Consider the following 17,021-nt stretch of genomic DNA (forward strand, 5'->3'; position numbering starts at 1 on the left):
ATCACTTCATTCTTGATAAAATTAAAACTTTACAGCTTCAACCAGTAATTAAAACTGTACAGCTTGAAACAGTATGTCAACAAATGCTTATTTTTCATCTTACATCTGCATATATAGTTACTTCAAAGGCATATTTAGATACTTTGTCCATTCCAGAAGATTCCCTTTGAAAATGCATTTGAACAAACGTTACCCTTTTCCTACATAGATTTGGCTAAACATTTTTGTTACAGCAATTTTGTTTAGCGTGGTAATGCAATCAGTATCCCAGGAGGCTCATCCTTCAGAAGTTGCCTGCCTGCAGCTCTACCTGCAAAGTTATATTATGGCAGTCTTCACAGATAACAAAGTACAGAAACTGTAATGCATAAAGCAGCACAATTGTCTGTCAGAGGCTGTCTAGAAAAACCCAAGCAAAAATCCCCCCTTCCAGTTTTCAACAGAAATATTCATGCTATGACAGTGCTTCATTTCAGGAACCAGTGGGCATAAGCTGTATTGCTCATTCGCTTAAAACAAATAGTGAGGAGACTCCATGAACAATTTCTATTTCCTGGACAAAGCAGAGAGCATTACTGCTTTTCAGAGGAAAGGTGAAACAGTGGAGATCAAGCTGTGAACTGAATAAATATAAAGACTATGAAGTGATTTACTATTCTTACTGCAACCAGCTAGCAACAAAGTCAATCTCTTTAGCTGAGGCAGTGATTAGTGAGTGCAGTTGACCTGTGATATCCACTGCTTTTAATCCAATGGTTTGCACATTACGTTAAAGGCTGAAGTTGCAGAACAATATTTATTCCTTTTAAAACCATTCTATTTTTTTCAAAGATCTTATTTTTACAAAGTGCTTAAGTAAAGGACTATGTATAATTAATAATAACGGAAAAAAATTACCAGCAAAATCATAATACGGGTCATATTTGCATGTGTTTACATGCATATGCCACTGATAAAGACCCATGAGTCTAAATTAGCATCTAGCTAAAGTGGACTTGTAAAAAAGGTTTGTTTTTTTTTTTCATATCCATGAAATAATTTGGAAAATAAGCACCTATTCTTTTAAATAGCCAGGTATTTATTTCCATTTTGCAGCTATCACATGAAGCTCTTTTTATGTTCTTTTTTCAGTCCAGCTCTTCTATTTAAAGATATCTGACAGGTTTCAGAGGAAGTGGGAATCTAGAGGCTTCACATTTACTATCACATCAGTCCAGTTCTGGGACTGATTATCATCATTTTGTTACACCTTGTAGTGCCCCATATGTGACAGGTGCCTTCTGAGCACCATTAAAGGTATCATCTCTTAAATTAACTGTGTCAGATAAAAATAACAGCAGATAGATACCAGAAAGGTAGGAGGAAAATGGACACATGACATCAGATTAGCAGTGGATATTTCCCTCAGTGAGAAAACTTTATTGGTAGTGATCTGGCATTTTTACATGTATAGTTTCTAGGATATTTTTCCCCATGTACAAGTATGAAGATGTATTTACACTGCCAAATAAAACCACAACAGGTTTTGAGTAAGAATCAAGTGTCTTTAAAAATCCCTTTATGAAAATAAACTATTGGAGGAGTGAGGGATATCTCACAATTTCCTGCTCACAGCACACCTTGGCTCTCCACCGTTTTTGCACATGAATGAAGGCACTGCATTGTGGTTCAAACTCTTTCAGGAGAAGCTCAGACCAAAAACAAGGGCCCAAAACTTCAACACACATGGTTAACCTGTCAGCTTAATAATCTCAGTATGAAGATGTTACACTGAAATCATTAATAAAATTTTCAGTCTCCTAAATCTTCATTCATAGCAGGCAGTCAAATATAACTTTTAGTTCAAACAATTTCATATATATGTTCGTACATTGTTGTGGCTTCAAGAGTACTGAAAGCTATTTACTTCAGTAAATCTTGAGATTTGCTACACAAAGAAACAGATGCATGTGACATTTGCAAGGCAGTGAAAATGAAGTGTCATATGTTGGACTAGGAAACAAAGCTAGGGGGGGAAAAAAAAAGGTGTGCCCTATTTCACCCAGCCCTCATCCCTGAAGGGCTGAAGGATGAACTGAAAAGGAAATCTTGGCAGCTACTGCAAATCATAATGTGAGAGCAGCAGTATGGTTTTGGACAAACCTCACAACTATATTTGTCATCAGAGTACTTTCTGCACAGGAGCACCCTCACATATATTAAAGAATTAGATTTTTTTTTTCCCTTTAAGACGAGAAATCAATGAATTGTTAAGAAACCCTAACATATCAAGAACCACAAAAGAAAACAAGAGTATTTTTTTCAGGACTGGAGAGGTTTGTAGGCCTCCACTATTCCAAGAGCTTTATCTGTTAACTGCATGCAAAGGAAGACTGGCGAGCACAACTGAGAAAATACAGGTTACAAAGAGGTGCTTTAATACCAAGAAGAAAAGAATAATAAGATCTAGTTGCTAGAAGCTGAAACAAAGCAAATTAGAGTTACAAATACAACTCCCTTTTTCTTAAATTAACCATTAGAAACTCTAAGTAGGAGCGGTGCATTCAGCAGTAAATTGGATTGGGTATGGCTTAGCAACTTGTTTGAGTTAGAGAAACCTTTTAAAACTCATGTTGCTGTAACCAAGTGGAAAGCTATGATTTATGATATACAAGGAGATCTGATCCAGCTTTTAATGGAACTGGCACAAGCTGTAGGCCATGGATGCCATGGGTCTGAGGATTTTGCCTTTACTACATGACAAGTGCACACGAACCTGTTAATGCTGGAAGTGGTATTGCCTGGTACATTTTCCACATACATTTAATAAAAACATCTGGGCAGGAAATGCTTCCCAAAGGACACACTCAGAACTTGTTTTAAGGGGCATCAGCTCTTACTCAGGCTCTGACCATTAATATATAGGGTTCCATTATCCTTTCTCATTAATTAGTACTAGAAGCTCTCTTTGCTAATGCAAATAATACATGGCAGATGGGACAACCCTATCAGGTCCTTTTGGGAGGACAGAGCTCTTTCCTGATTACATTAAGGATCCTTTGAGAGACATTAGTAATCTATTTCAACCATTTTAAATAGAGGAACAGGAAAAGGCCTGCATTACCAAAATATAAGGTACTTCTAGCATCTACTAATGTATCTTACTACTCCACTTCTTTTTTGAAAATTAACATTATTTTCACTAAAATATGTAAAAACATAAAAAAGTTGATTTATTAAGCATATGACTCAAAGTTCTATACTCAAAATTTCAATCGAGTTTCTCTAACAAGAAAACAAATTTGTACATTTGAGATGCTTGTCTGAATGCACACAGAAGTATTTCTGTAAGATTTTTCTCTGTAACCCTCACAATTTTTCTATGCAAATCACCAGGAAGCATAGACAGATTAGGCATTCACCCCTTACATGGATCAAAATTAATATTTAATATCTACAACACAGAAGCTCTAATACTGATGTGAAATTGAGGAAGATCTGCTGATCTAATTGAGGCCTAATTGAGGAAGATCTGCTGATCTAACTAGCTGTCCTATCCCTAGGGAGCTGTTAGAAGCCTGTAAGTGACAACATTGTAATAATCTTCAAAATATTTATTAATTAGCTATGGGGATATGTTATCAAGTCATCAGGAAGTTGTATTTCATGTAAATATTAACAACAACAGCAACACTATTAACTGTTATGCAATAGCCATGCCCATAGGTTACTGCTTTCAATCCTCCATCTCTAAACCACGTCACTTCCTTAGAAAAACTGTGTGGTCTGAAAAAATATCAAAGAAGTTTGGCATCATCTGTGAAGTTGGTATTCCTCCAGGGTTAAGGTCAGCTCTGTGAAGAAAGGTCTCAAATTCCACTTGGTGTTGCACAAGGGTGAATTTCATCCTTGTGATTAAAGTCGCCTCTCACTTTCTGCAGCAATGTATTGACAGGAGGGTGACCAATGCACTCTGTTGGACCAAAAAGGGAAAAGGGTTGGAGGAAACCATTATCACATCTCACAAGCCTCCCTCAGCACCAATTCACAAAGCTTTGTTGTTAGTGCACCTAAGTGTGGCTTGTCAGATGCAAAAGCTTTTGCTTTTATCTCTGGGAGTCCCTGACTCCATTTCAAACCACCAGACGAAGGCGAGCTCTGCCTTTAACGTTTGTCTGATGGTTCTGCCCCCACACACTCCATGCTTTGAGCCTTCAGAGCAGCCCCAGCCATTCCCCATGCTGTGACAGATCCCTGCTCCATGCTCGCTGCTCCAGCCCCTGTGTGCCCTCAGCCCAGGCTGCTCTGCAGCACAAGGCCTTCCCAGCTGCACTCCTTTTCCTCTTGTGCTGCTTTGAATGAAGTCACAGACCCCAAACACTCTTCGCGCTGTGAGCAGAAACCATGGACGTATTTTGATTCAACATCAAAACGTTTTAGAGCCGTGTGTTAAGGTGGCTGTGGTGAGTGGCCACCAGTCACCCAATGCCACCCTCTCACTCCCCCCTAACCAGGGCAGGGGGTAACCAGGGCAGGGGGAAATGAGACTGAAAAGCCCATGGTATGAGGTAAAGCCAGGGAGATCACTCGCCAAATGCCATCAAAGGCACAGCAGACTCGACACGGGGAAAATTACTTTATTGCTAATTAGAAGGGTTTGACAGTGAGAAACAAAGACTAAAATACCTTTCTCACACCTGTTTCTCTCTGTTGGGTGCTGCCAGGGCTGTCACTCACACTTTTCCCCTCACACCCTCAGCCTGTGGGGCTTTGTTTCCTCTTCCCCACACGCCTCAGAGGCCGCAGCAGCCTCTCAGAGGGGCTGGGCCGTGCCCCACGGCGGGACCCGGCTGGGGCAGCCCCGCACTCCCTCATGGGGTCCCGGCACCCCACTCTGCCCCTCAGCCCCTGCAGGGCCAAAATTGCAATTCCTGCAGTGACCAAACCACAGCAGACCTGTGCCTCAGCTAACACAGATGCTGCTGCACAAGAACCACCACCTCAGACCACTGTGCTCTTTCCCCTGCTCAAAGAAAAGCTTTACCATGACAAGCCCTCAAGCTACATCCATGTGGTCACTACCTCCTGCAGAAAATTAAAGTTACTATACATAAACATGGCCCTAATTCCGGAGTAAGTATCCACATACATATTCTAGTGTTGTTATTTTGAAATGATAAAGGTATAAGGGTTAATCTGAAAGGAGCACCTCTCCACCAAACCTAACAACAGCTTGAGAGGCTTCACCATCTCTTAAGCCCTTGCAGGTGAGACAGCCTCGCCATGTTGGAGGCACTGAGGTGAACAAGCTCCTGGTGAGTGATGCTGCAGCCCATTGTTCTGCGCACTGTAGTTGTCGACAAATACAGAAGCTGCACCCATTTAAAGGAAAAAAAAATTGTAGAGCTACATTATAGCACCCTCCATCTTTTCTTTTTTTTTTTTTTTTTGTCAGTGATAGCTGTCAAAAGCAGTTCACTTGTAACTACAGCAGGAAGCTTGCTGCTCTTGGTGTGCTGGGTGTCCCCAAAAGAGCTGTGACAGTCATGAGTCAGGGAGGATTCTGTGGCAGCATCACCAGTTCCTGGGTCAGTACATGAACTTGTTGGCACAGGACTTGTACCCCTGGCACCAGAGGCAACACTAAGCCAGAAGAGCAGCCTGAAATCAGGTTTTTGAGGAGGAAATATATTTATCAACATCTGATTTCTGCAGTATAACATGAGGAATACGATTATGGTGATAAATTAACTTTGTAAGAGTCAATGATATCTCTAGAATTTGTGCCAGCATTGGTTACTGCTTCAGAGCAGGAGCCATAGCAACAATTCCTAACACTGTAGCACACACTCCCAGGAATTATTTGGGATGGACACACGGGACTACATTCAGAGGGTGAGGAAAGGAATCATGCCTTGAAAGATGAACAGAAGGGTCTGACTCTGAAAATCGTCTGTTCTTCCCTCCTCTAATGGAGATATCTGAGCTGTACTGATGCACAGTATGCTGGACCAGATGCAGGTTTTTTATAATAAAACTCCAGTGGTGGAGTTGTAATAGTTTGTCTGATGCCTCCTAGGTAGCAGATAGAGGTGCTAGTCAGGGATACATGAGGGTTTCTCCCAAGAACCAGAGATACATACAGCATCTGCTTTGAATTTGTACAGATGTTTTGAAAGGACAAGGCTCATGGCCTTGATAATACTTTCACAGATCTAATGAGATTTACAAAGGGAAAAACGATGCTTTATATTAAATATATGAAATTAATGGTGATTAAGAGAGAGAAGCTCCATGGTAGAGCAGTGAACCTTCTGGAGTCCTGACACAGGCAGTAAAACGCCTGGACGAGGAGACGTGAGGGCTGCCAACACACAGGAGGCATCCTTGCTTTTCCACACCTCCTGCATGATTCCCCTCAGAGATATTGTTGGCAACTACACAAGAGAAAAAAAACATCTGAAATATGCACTAGTAGAGGTACAGGAATATAAGAACTACTTGAAGCAGCAACATGGTGCTAAACTGATGTCTGATGTCTCATAAGTCTTTATTTTCTATGTTTGCTAATACATTAGCTTCATAATAAATATCCAAATCCTATGCAGTCTTTGACAATGAAAGCATTGACCTTTGATGATAATTTTGTGTTGTTTCTAATAATATTTACTAGCTAATTTGAAAATCTTTCAGTCATCAGTACAAATTAACAAAACTCTTGTGTGGGCATTAGGGTTTAAAATTTGTAATTAGCTCTTACCTGCATTCAGCTTGAAATAAATTCTGACATCAAGGCAAATGAAACTCAAAAAAATTCATTATCTACTCTGTATTAGCAGAAAAATCAGTTTTCTAGAAATAAATGTTGACTACAAAAGGTTTTGAGTATTTCCTCTTCCTACAAACTTCAAAACCAATCTTTTATCACAAAATTCTAAGTATAATCAGAAAATAATTATATTCTAGCTGAGTTGTAAATTAAATCAGAATTGCTAAACACGAGTTCTTATCTCAGACTGGATCATTACTGTACTAAAGAAAATTAAGATGCGCAGGCCCCCTCCTGAGCTGAGTACTGTCATGCAGGACCCTATGTGTTCTGCCAGTTACAAAAGGAAATATGGACATTTTGTCAGATGCAAGAACTTGGTAACCTTCCCAATAAAAGCCTCCACGTGCAACAGCTTTTTCAAGTCATCAGTAAAATGGGTGGGCTCACATTAACCTGTGAATGATTCACAAATGTCCAATATTTTCAGTACCACCACTCCATCTCCTCCCCTCTTCACTGCATAAAACCGCAACCAGCCACAAAGTCCAACCTGTTTCTGGAATCAGTATTTCATTATTTTTTTGTGGTTTCAGAATTACAATTTCCTTTCCCATCTCCCAGGGACAGCACTGTTATTGTTTTGGTATACCTGCTGCTCAGTTGTTTATTTCTTTAAATGCTTCCCAAATTCTTCTGTTTACTGAGCAGCCCTTACACTCCCTCATGCTCTGAGTGCTCTGAGCACAACACTTCAGAGGGCTATGCATTCCTCATGACACCATTCTCTCCATCCATCTTTCCTTACAAAATACAAGCTCCCAAGGAGAAGGAAAAAAACAAACTAAAGCAAACCCTCCTACCTTACCCATTCCAGACTTTTTCCCAGAGTCTCTGTAAATACAATTTCCCAGATTCTTAGCCTATATTTTCATTCTATTTTGTGGGTTAAGCATGAAATCATTGAGCTCAATGGAATGGAGAGTATCTCTGCCACTTTGCCAGAAGAACTAGAATCCAGTCAGAGATTCCTTTTTGTTTCCAAACCTTTTAGTGCAAATGCCTCAAAAAACTTAATTTGGAATTAAAAAAACAAAACAAAACTGCAAAAATGCATTTGTATATATTGATTTGTAACAAATAACCATGACTTTGGATCATTTCATGTGTTTGAACAAAAAAATTTAGTTTAAGTTGCACAATAAAAAGTCCTTTCCTGCGATCTGCTGTAGAAAGCACCAGAATACTGGAGAAACAGAGAGAGAGACAGCATATCTAAATAGAAAAACCATGCATGTTTATGCACAGTGGTAAACAAGAGCTACTTGGAACACAGCTGTATTTCTGTGGTTTCCCCATTTTCTCATTGCTGGGTGCACAGCACAATCGTGTTGGATGATCCAAGCTGCTGACAGCAGTAAAAAGCCCGATTACTACTGCTCTAGATATGTCAGTACTTACCCTTTGGAAGATGGGCAGATCTGCTTGTCTGAATGAAACAAGGCAGACGAAAAGGAGACTATTGCAAATCTGGCTCTGCAGAGTCTAAGGAATGAAGTAGGACGTGGCATAATCAGAACAACTGTAGAGGAATGTCACATACTGAGCTCAACTAGTCAGCACAAGAGGAGCAACTTGACCTAATCTTCCCATACAGTTTAGGGGGGGAAAAAAAATCTCAGTGATTAGCAGCACAAGCTGGTCCCTACATTAAAGCTAACCTGGACCAGTGAATAAGAGGGGAGGGAAGCAGCATGATCAGAGTGTAGCAATGTGCATGAGGAAAGGCAGAGCAATGAAAAAATTCATGGCTAGGACAACCACAGGAAATGATGTGTTGCTGGCAGATGTTTGTTTTAAAGCTTTCCACAACTCTGACTATGCACAAGAGCAGCAGTGCTCTCAGTGTGCTCGGAGCCACAGCCAGAGGAGAACAGGACAGCCCTGAGGAACAGCCACTGAGAGAAAAGCTTCTGAAGAACACTCCTCAAAAATCCAGCTGCTTACTGTCCTTGCAGTGCCAGCTGGGCATGGCCCCTTGGCTGCCATCCCCAGGCCCCTGTGCCAGCCTCACCTACTGCCTCCCTTCAGCAGAGAAACATCTTGGCTTTTGCCCACTGTCTTTAAGGGACCAAAACAGATTTGCAACTTCCTTTCCACCGCTCCAAGATTAATAAATTGCAATGTTTTAAGTCAGAGGCATTTATAAGGCCTTGTATACCACAGGTCTTTAGTTGCTCCAGTATTGAGCTTAAAATCTTGTGTGTGACTTTCCAAAAAGCTACCTATTCCTGACCACAGCTGCCAAGAATTGGAAAACCTCTGAACTCCCTTAGGTTTGTTCAAGGTTAATCAGCACTACTGTTCACCTTCCATTTGATTTCTCATCTGAATTTATTGTTTCAATTTCCAACTGACGATTTTTGCTATGATTTTACTTCCTGGATGAGATAACTCCATGGAATAAAGAGTCTTTCTTGTGGAAAGGAAACACTACAACCATCTTATCTCTCTTTTCAGCACCTTTCTTGATTTGCCACAGCACATAAATTTGAGCTTCTGAACTAGACACAGCATTCAAATAGAACCATGGATGTTATATAAATTATTTAGACCTAAATGATGGTTAATATTTTCATTGGTTACTAAATGACTTCAAACTATTTGCTCGCTTAATGTAATGAGTACATTCCAAAGACAGAAAATAAATGGCAAAATTACATTGCATTCTTAATGATTTAATGGTGATCATGCAACTCCTGTTGACTAACAGGCAAAACTACAGCTAGGATGCTCCTAATTGACCCATTTTTGTAGCCATGTCAACTATATCTTTTCTCCTGATAACTCTACCTTTCCATTTCAATTTTCTTTTTCATGAATTCTTTATATGTATTGCTATAATTTTTTTCCATTATTACAAGGTTTGCTATTAATTTCTTATCAGTTCCAGCTGTCAGTTCAGACCTGAGTTAGAGCAGACTTCAAGCCAAATCTTTGCTCATTCTTGAAAGAACACTTGGAACTTTTTGGACACTAAATGCATTCTTCCTGAGCAAATCCAAATTTAAACTTCTGGTTTTGTCCTGTGTCATCCCACCACTCCCACACCCTCTAAAATTTCACATTGACAAATACTTAGCAAAACAGACTTTTGGAAAGACATTTTCCTATGACCAAGGCTGCCTCCTTTAGCGATGTGATATCACAAACTGCCAAGATTTGCAATTAATATTTCTAATATAAAATAGCAGTTTGACATTTTGGATACACAGCAATATGTCTCAATTAAAGGATCATAAATATAGAGGGGATCGCATTACACGAATGAGTACATTTGCTTCTGGAATTCTCCTGCCATTCTTTTGCTGAATAGCGCATACAAAGGCTAAAGTGAAAAAATTACCTTCCTGTGTATAAGCAGTACAAAAATGTCTATCTGACACCTGTATATAATGCCAGAAGTGCATTGTGCATGGAGCTTTTGAAACCTCTGATTGTATTTCCATGCACAAGCACACACATTATTGCACACATGCTCCTATACAAATGGGCTTTAAGGCTGAAAGGCTTTCAGACAAGGGATATAAATATAATAATGTATAATCTTTAATCCTTTGCACACATTATAACAATATGTTCTATTACTTTATGCCTAAATTGTAGAGCCATTGCATTTGTTCAAACTTTAAGTGACAGTGGCCAATACTATATATTGTATTCAGCTTTTGTGTTTCACATTGAACACATGCTATGTTCTAATTCAGTGTTTTGAAATAAATCTTTTACTTTCTAACTTTTCTTCCTTCTATCATCAGAGTAATTTAACACATGTCGTTTCCTGCAATGCTATCCAATTCACACATCAGCAGGTGGTATATAATTTTTCCTTATTTTCCCTTTTTTTTTCACTTGAGCTTTTTGTGTGTTTAGATAGGACCCATCTTATTTAAAAAGCAGAGGGGCACTGTAGAACAATGACAGTTTCTACAACATGTATCTCAGAGTTTTTAATTACTCCTGTCATTGTACCATTTAGTAACTGTTTTACTTAGAGATTATGACTTTCAGTTAGTGATAGATTTAACATATGGCCCATATTAATACATTCAAAAAGCAGTTACCAATATCAATCAAGCTAAAGCTATATGGACTAATTCACGTGAATTTGCTTAATGCAAATAACAACAAAAACCCCCATAATTCATCACTTGCATGATCCCATCTGCCAGACACAAGTATGTACTTCTGCACATTCTTCCACTGCCCTTTAGAGAGACCTTTTATAGCTGTTCCTGGCTATTTTGCCTGCTGCAAATCATTACTTTTGTCAATCCAGTGAGGATTTTTCTCAGATTATTTTTTTTCCATTTCTTCTGAACTAATCTTGTCCACATTTTTAAACAACAGGAAATACAATGGAAAAAATGCATGTAGACACAATGATAGAAGATTTTTGAGTAGGACCAACAATTAAGAGAAGACACTCCCAAAATACCAAGATCAGTACATGGACTACTTCTTTCAAACACCATCAAAATACTAAATACCAGAAAGGACCTAAAAGAAGACAAGTAAACCAGAGCCATACTGTCAACCATCACTGAAGTTGAAAAAAAATCTGTGGAGAGTCAATCTTGTATTTCTGTATTCTTTAAACACGTAAGTTTATCGTCCTTTAGAAAACTACACATAAAGCAGAATAATAGTTCTGCACAGCTTAAATGAAGAGTTTGGTTTTTCAGATGAACATTTTTGTTTCCTACAGTAGCAATTATAGGAGACACTAGGAGTTGGCTAGAAAGCTCAGTACAATCTATAAACACTTATTCATAGAACCACTGGGTGGACACTGTATTGGAGCCAAGTCTTACATTCAACATTCCCGTTGTGAAACAAGTCTGACATTTCTGTCTGTCTCCCTTTTTTAAAGGACAAATCAATTTGTAACAGAGAGACAGCAGTTTGCAACCAACTGTGCTCAAGATCAAAATGAATTAATGATATTGAAATAAAGGTAACAGTGCAGTAAGGAGCAAAAAAAAAAAAAAAAAAAGGAAATAAAGAGTAATATAAAATGGAGATCTGAATTAGAAAGGTGCACAAAAAGAATATGGAATAGTCAACAAAGCTCCTCTACTTTTCCTAATTTCCTCCTACTAATTCTTTGTATTGTAGCAAATTGATCAGCTGTTAAACATATGGTCACCCCTTTTAAAAAAGATTACTATCTTTTGTGTTTGGCTTGAAGCTAATGTTATCTAGTCTCTTAGAAAATGTTACTGGATATCCCTTTTAAACAACGTCAAATCTTTATCTCTGCTGCACTTTGTTGTTATCCTGCTCAGATGTATCACACATTTCTTGCGGGCAGACATTATCTAGGGATCTGGCATCGCTTCTGAAACAACAGGATTTGTGCATCTCTCACCTCCTCAGAATGAAAAAAAAAGTTTGCTTGCAACCTAAACATGTTCATCTGAGGGCTTTATTAGCTTACATTTCTACATTAGCAACTTACAGTTATGTTCATGATTTAAACTAAAATACCCATAATACATAGTGGCAACATTAGAAACAATAAATATTTATAACAAGGAGAGAGACAGCTGACTTTCAACATCAATACTCAAGCACCCCTTCTAAACACAGCGTTGCCCTGCAGCTGAGCTGAGCAGGCACAGCAGAAGGTCAGCACAGCTCTGAGCTGTGAACATGCCATCAGCTCTCAGTGTCCCACAGGCAGCCAGCAGGCCTGTCTGCATTTTGAGGAGCAAAAGCAACCTTGGAGCAACAATGCAGCCTGCAGAGCGTTCCTCTTGTGTCCCAGTACGGGTCAGTCCAGAGAATGGACCACACAACTCTGGCAATGGTACAAAATGGCTTTGCACTGCTTATGGGGCAGAGTGGGACTTCTCAAGCCAGTTTTTTAAGCTTCCCTTGACAGCTAAGGTGCCTTTCATAATACTGGATGCATTATTTTTCTAAGCTGGTGCTCACATCATTCATGCTTGATGGAGAAAACCCATCTGAAAAATCCCTTCTTTCCTAACTTGGGACAGATCTAGAGACATGCTGAAACATCACGTTAGGGTAATACAGAGGAATGAACTTTTCCCCCTCCAGCTGTTCTCTGAAAGGCACTTGTTTTTTGTACAAAACACTTAAACAGTCATAGAATTAGCTGCTGGAGTCCTGATGTTCTGAAAAATTTCTGACTTCTAAAATACAAGGCGATCCTTTTTCTTCTGCAGAGAATAAAAGATGGTACCACTGTCTCCTCCTCTTCCCTAAATAATACTTATAGCCTAATACTACTCTTTCAGAGATGTCCTAAGTTAACCAAAATGTTTAGATTGCAATCAGCACTCAGAAATTGTTGTTATTGAGTAACTCCCTGCAGAGCCAAAGCCTCAAGAAACAGACAGACACAAATACCACAGAACGCTTCTAAATATAGCAGATCTAAGTTGGTTAGAAACAGAGGGATCACAAAAATTCTTTCTTAGCAGCAACTTATTTACTCTCAAAATTTTTCACTCAGGTCCATGTTAGATGAAAATCTGTAACTGTAAAGAGGCTGCAGGAAATATTTGATTTTCTTTTAAGGCACTTCCAGAATACCTGTTAATGATACTTAACTGAACGAGAAACAGCAGCCTATGTAATTATGGATGGCCACAGATAGAACAGCAGAGTGCCTCTACAGGAGACAAAAGAGAAGGCTGAAGTAATGGATTCATAAATTGATTCTGACCTGACTGTGGAAGACACATACACCACTATGTGATGCCTATTCCAGCCAGGCTGGAAATGTTGCACGGCTATGACTACTAAAACTTTTGATTAAGAGATTAGAAAGAACACTACAAGGGACTGACATATCAACCCATATAAACAGATCTTTCCACAATATTTAGCAAACTCATGGTATCAGTACTGCAACATGTATTTTTTGCAGCAGGTTCTTTCTAGTATTCGGTATGCCCCTGAATTGTGCAATTTCTTTGATGTAAAACACATAACTTTTAAGTTTAAAACCCAAAAAATCAGAGTTATATAAAAACTATGGCACAGAGTGATGCTCTGGAAATTTTACAGCATCCTATGTCTGGCTGAGCTTACTCAATTGCCAAGGAAAAAAGTCCTTTTAAGTACAAGATTAGCACTCAGCCCTTGAACAGTAACGTCTGTTCTCTTTAGAATTTAATTGCAAATAACAGCAGAGGATAAAAATAAATAATTTGAACACAATTATATGATGATGAAGCCTTTCCTGAAAAATACTTTAAACAGAAATGGTGGCGATATTAATGATAATTTAGATAGTTGTCTGGAAGAAGCTTCTCTAGAGTCCATGCTTTTATTACCTGTTTAGTCACATGCATTTTCCCTATTAATATTCTGTTAGTGAGTAAAATAGTTCTTTGGGATATTCACTTAACTAGATTAATACAGAAACTGGAAAAAATGAATGCAGGAACACAAGTTGGGCATTAAGAGACTCCTTGGTTATTTTACAGAGCAGTTCCAGTTTATAGGTCTCTAAATTATGTGGCAGATACTTTCCTGGAAAATGTTAATTTGACTCCAGTGCACTTCAGCATGGTAGTGAGATTTTGTCCCAGCACAGAACTAAGCAATATTTAATATATGCTCATCGGTGGAATCTTTCCCCTCTGCAGGAACATGAAACACTGGCTCTGTTCTAGAAGGCTATTAAAACAGGGACTGCAGAACAGGTCACTTTGGGTGGATTACCTGGTTTTTGAGTAATTTTTTAAGCTAAGTCCATATGCCCTTTTCCTCTTGCATGCTACACGGTTCCATGTTTCTCTTCGTGGAGTTGTCATGAACTCCACAGGATGAAACTTCCACTTCTTACATGCAACATTATGATACAATTTGTGCCCCGGTCACTTTTCCAAAAAAAGGGAGAGTTGGACCTGCATCATCTGAAATACGTCTTTGCCCAGGCTTCCTCTCAGCTACTACATAAGGATCTGGCTGAAATAAGAAGTCCATAACACACATACAGTTTGCTTAAACATGAAGAGAAGTTTTGAGCATTTCAGCCAGGGCAATCTGGTTTTCCACAGATTTGTGTCTTCAGCTTTTAGCTGCCTAGTAAGCTGCAACTGCTGATTGATCCCTCTCATAAGTCAGGGCATGAAACTTATGAAACAGACTCCTGTCCTTTGAGTCGGAATTACTTCCATAGCTTTTCACTTTGTGTCACAGAGTATCTCTTTTACCCATCTGAAGAACCAACTTATCCCAAAGTGCTCCACTTTTGCTTTTTGTCCCCACAACTCCCCCATTGGTTCATAGGTCATGAGGGCAGAAGGAGAGACAGAGAAATGCAGACAGAGGCTTTCACAAGGCTGTGGAAAGAACTGTGGATACACAAAACAAGCCAAGGCTGTGTTGTCTATATTGAGTGCAAAGAGCAGCCTGCCCACAGTACTGCATTCCTGTATTACAGGAACCCAAAATCCTTTTACTGGACACTTCATATCCTTCCAATATACCTGTGAACAACTCATATGGTGTCTTTGTATCCTGCCTATATTTACTAATCATTTACCTTCTATAGGATTATGAGTAAGGGTTGAATTTCACTACAACCTTACACAGTTATCTGGGTAATTGGATACTTCTGCGAGCTGCTGTAATATAAATAGTTAAAAAAAGTCCTAAGCATGGCTTTATTAAGTAGCTAATAGGGAATGAATAATTTTGTCATGCACTGTAAATTACCAACCTGGATGACAATCCCTGTGTACAGTAAATCCCCTTCACACACAGCAGCTCAGCAGGCACAAGAGCATTCAGCTGGGAAATGGCTGTGCCCTCACCTATTCCACAGAGCACTCCCTGGCTGACAAGTCCTTGGCATTAAAACAGGTAAGACTAATGATATTCAGTGTAGAAAAATAAATACTATATAGTGAATAAGGAAAACGCAGTATTTTTGTTTCATCACTGTATTGATGTATCCCAAACCCTTCTGGTGTGATATCTATCTCACACATATCCAGGTCCATGTGTACAATAAATATTTAAGATTGCTACTGCCTGTAACAAGAAAAAACTTAAAAATGTAAACTGCCCATCTTAAAAAAACCTCAAAGATTTAGTATGTTTAAGACACAAGTTAAAAAAAAAAGGTTCTAATATGCTTACTTTATGCTCACATTAAAATGCAGCGTGATCTCTTGTAATCATCAGCAAGATGCAGGCTGAACCTCATTTCAAGATAATTGCCATCTTTTAGTATTAAAGAAAAATCTACCTTTCCAACTGCAATTGAAAAGAATTTAAAATCACAACAGCAGTTTTTGATTTACTCTTTAAGTAGTGTGGGTGAGCCATCATGGAAAATTAAAACATAAGGCAAAGAAATTTTCTAAGAAGTTATTACACCTATTACAAATTATTCATTCTTTCCTTAGCAAATCTTTAATATATTGGAAAGATATCAAATAATTTGAAAGAAGTTATATAAAATTCCTTCCTATCTATTCTAGGAATAATAGTGGCTTGCTTAAAACAATCAAGGCATTTTGCTTACGTCTTCATACCACTGTAGCATCACTCTGCAAAGAGGAACACAGGTTCTGCTGAGATTCTCTGCCAAATTCACTGAATGATGCCCAAGCAGTGGGCAGCAAACACACTAGTGCAGGAAAGCTGGATATCAAGCTTCCAAAGATTGCTGTTCCTGGATGTAATAGGTCTTGTTTTGTTAAATGGAAGTGATAATGAGCCAAACACTTGTCCCTGGCCATAAGACAAAGGCACAGGACTGCTTTCACTTATTTAATTGAAACGTTTGATGTATATTAGCGCTGTCAACACGAAACTGGGAAACGCATTCCTCCTCCCCTGAAGACAGTGAAACACTAACATGGAAAGTGATAGATCCCAGCTTCAGATCCTGCTTACAAAAGGGAAGGCACTGGAGAACACTGTACAAATGCCTGCTGAGAGCTTCTAATCTCCTTTAACCCCGAGCAGACAATCATTAAAGCAGCCAGCACTGCACAGGCACAAAATGCAGAGAGGACCTGATTCCAGAGGAATCTGCTTTAAAAACAGAAGTAATAATTGATCATAGCCTCTAGAGCTCTAGCAAACTCAAAGTAAATGCTTATCTAATACTGCACTTTAGCCATGCCTTAACATGGAAAATACTGACTTCTACAAGAAGAGGAGCTGCCTTGTGTTATCAGAGTGAGTTACAGCAGTCCACTCTCTTTGCTGCACAAGC

General features: G+C 39.0%; 1 protein-coding gene across 6 annotated transcripts in view; it reads right to left on the minus strand.

Annotated features, from left to right (window-relative positions):
- The window catches only part of SEMA6D (semaphorin 6D), a 167,109-nt gene that overhangs the window by 136,368 nt on the left and 13,720 nt on the right, over positions 1-17,021 (minus strand). For 2 of the 6 annotated variants that reach the window (XM_050978360.1, XM_030228294.2), the window contains exon 1: positions 8,210-8,234. The exons of 1 other annotated variant lie outside the window; for it this stretch is intronic. The gene's annotated coding sequence lies outside the window, so the exon portion shown is untranslated. Of the gene's footprint in view, positions 1-8,209; positions 8,426-17,021 lie in introns of those variants that run through there. 3 more of the 6 variants (XM_050978359.1, XM_050978361.1, XM_030228296.2) reach the window with 3 other exon arrangements.

The sequence above is a fragment of the Serinus canaria genome, chromosome 10 (genome assembly GCF_022539315.1).
Source record: "Serinus canaria isolate serCan28SL12 chromosome 10, serCan2020, whole genome shotgun sequence".
Classification (NCBI taxonomy): Eukaryota; Metazoa; Chordata; class Aves; order Passeriformes; family Fringillidae; genus Serinus; species Serinus canaria.